The following is a 3216-nucleotide window of genomic DNA, read 5'->3' as shown; positions in this document are numbered from 1 at the left end:
GAAGTCACCCCCACATGGTGTGCTCAATATGCCAGTCTCTAGTTCAATTCATGTTTGCGCTGATCTGTTCCTACTGCTCAGGGTAAACCTTTTCTGGCAATTCTTCAGATTATCTTTGGCTGGTAAATTGTCTTGTCGTACTTCTAATCTTCCTGGATTTTACCAGTCATGCGATATTTTTGAGGCTGAATTTAATAATTGGTCATGAGGGTATGAGAGAGCTTAGAAAGTCACGTGTGTCTTCTCCACCATCTTGGTTCCGCACCCATGCCACATACATCTTGACCTTAACAGAATTTTTTTTTTCTTCCTAAGGCCTCCCCTCTTCAGAATGTCCCTATTATCAGTGACAGCATCTTCCTCTGATTCACCCAGGACTGTAATCTTAACTGTACCTTAACATCCTTAACTTTTTTTTTTTTTATAATTACAAATTTTCTGCCTATGTAGAATCTCTCATAACTGTCCTTTCTCTCCAATAACCATCATCAATAAAATGCAGGCATTCATTGCTTCTTGCTTTTATTACAGCACTTGCCTTCCTCTTTCATTCTCTGAATGAAGACCTTCCACACACTAATCCATTCTTCCAATCTGCCAAAGTGATTTTCCTCAAGCATAAACCTTACCATATCATTTCTCTTCCTCCCTATCACCAGTTTTTTCACACTTTACTCCTCTTTCTAATTCTCCAATTCAGCTATACTGGCCTACCTGCTATTCTTTTTCTTTGATTTAAGAGTATTTTCCCCTATAGTACATAAAGACTTCTTTGGACATTCATTTTTTAAACATTTTGACTTCCAAATTTCTTCTCTTCTTCTTCCTCTTCCCCTTCCTCTCTGTAAAACAATACCAATTTTATATTGATTATTTAGATGCTGTCATGAAAAATGTATTTTCATGTTAGTCATGGTGTGAGAGAACAAACAATTTAAACGCAAAAAAATCCATGAAAAATCTAAAGTGAAAATCGTATACCTTGACCTGCATCGAGGCTTCATCAGTTCTTTCTCTGGATGTGGGTAACATTTTTCATCATGAGTCCTTTGAGATTATCTTAGATCATTGTAGTGCTTAAAAGAGATAAATTACTGATAGATGATCATCACTCAATAGTGATGTTATAGGGTGCTAATTCTGCTTATTTAACTTTCCAGATTTTTTTCTGAAATTTGACTGCTTGTCAATTTTCAGTCCCTTTAGTAACTAAGTGACCTTTCTTATATTATAATCCAGATATTCAATATGTAACTTGCTTTCATGAATTTTATTTATATGTTTTACCCATTTAGAATATAATTCCTTGAAAGAAGGGATTTGTGTTTTTGACTTTGTTAATATCCCCAATGTTTTACACAGTACTTGGTACATAGGGAGCATTTAATGAATGCTTGTTTATTAATAATGGCTAACTTATTGGGGAGCTCTATAATATACAATAATAATTTGTACACATCATGCATAATCTCTCTTGACTTTCCTATGGAAGTATTTGAGAATGTCCTACTGAAAATATAAAGGATAGGGAGAAATCAATCATTCCATATGGTTCTAATGCAACATTATTAAAGGAGTATTTACTAATTATAATTATTTTATTTTCTCATTCATCATTGAAATTTATGAAAACATTGCCTCAATACCTCAATCATGGAGGGTTGTGAAATATTGAATATAATAAGTGAAAAATAGAAACAATATAACACATCTCTAATGAAACTTAGTCACCTTAGTTTTCATTTCAAATTCTGATTACCACTCCAGAGAATTGTCTTTTTCAGTATGAATAGTATAGGCAGGATTCTTGATTCCTCAGACACCTCCATTTAGCATGCCGTCTGCATCTTCAAACTTTAAAATACTGGTAAAAGCAGACTGTAAGCAGATGCTTTGACTAGTATTGGACTTGAAATACTGATATCAAAGACTCTTGATGGATTTGGCTCTTTTCAACAACATGAAGTTATTCAGACTAATTCCAGTTTTCTTGTGATGGAGAGAGCCATCTGCATCCCAAAAGAGCACTGTGGGGAATGAATGTAAATCTCAACATATTATTACTTTTTTTTTTTTTTTTGTTATTGTTGTTTGCTTGTATGTCTTTCTCTTTTTTCTTACAAAGCATGATATCTATGGAAATATGTACAGAACAATTGTACAAATTTAACATCAAAGTACTTAAAATAGATTGGATTACTGTCTAGGGGAATGGGTGGGGGAAGAGAAGGGAGAAAAAAATGTCAAAAACAAGGTTTTGCATGGATAAGTGTTACACTATCTTTGCATGTATTGTGAAAATAAAAATGTATTTAAAAATGCAGTACAATAGGAAAAATATTAAATAAAAAAGATTTCTTAAAATTAAAATGAAAGTATCTTTCACAAAGTTCCCTGCAAAATTTCCTCTTGACTACTTTTTAATAATTTTTCAAGACTATATAAAATAATTATTTGCAATTATTTTTTTCCAAGTGCAATACTAAACTATAGATTGGAAAATAAAAACAAATCAGAGAAAAACTACAGACAGAAATGTATTACCCTTCTTGTGAAAGTTCTGCTCCACTTGATCAGGATCATCAGACATCAAAACTAAACCTTCAGCACGAATGAAATGGCTTCTTTGAAAGGACCAACCAATAGATAAGATTGACATCCTGTGAATTCAGCTTTCTAAAGCTGAAGATGAGATCTACCAACTACTTGATTCCCTTAACATTACCACAGGAAAAACACAGAGAGAATTTAAAGCAACCCAACAATGAATTAAATGAACTCAAAAATGAAAATCATATAGAAAAGATAAAAATTAAATGGATCATTTCTCATAAAAGAGTCCATGCAAGAAGGATTAACCCAAATGCAGAGGGAAATGGAGCTGTTTCCAAAACCATTTAAAGATGCCCAAAACAAAGCCCATCTTCAAAGGAGTGATATTGAATGGTGTCAAGATACATTTTAAGGACAGTTCCATTATCCTTTATGCTGGGGGAAATAAAAAAAGATTGTAAATATAAAGTCGATTGATAAAAGATAAGTATTGATTTAAGAGAGCAACTACATAAATTTGAGAATGAGAAGGCAAAAAGAAAGATGTCTATAAACAATACTGTCTGATAAATATTTAACATTTTGAAATGCAATTTAAAGCTATTTTGATCAAAATAAATTAGGAATTTGAATTTTCAACAGGTTTCTGTTATTAGTTACTTT

Source organism: Sminthopsis crassicaudata, chromosome 5 (assembly GCF_048593235.1).
Source record: "Sminthopsis crassicaudata isolate SCR6 chromosome 5, ASM4859323v1, whole genome shotgun sequence".
NCBI lineage: Eukaryota > Metazoa > Chordata > Mammalia > Dasyuromorphia > Dasyuridae > Sminthopsis > Sminthopsis crassicaudata.
Note: the sequence above shows the minus strand (reverse complement) of the source record.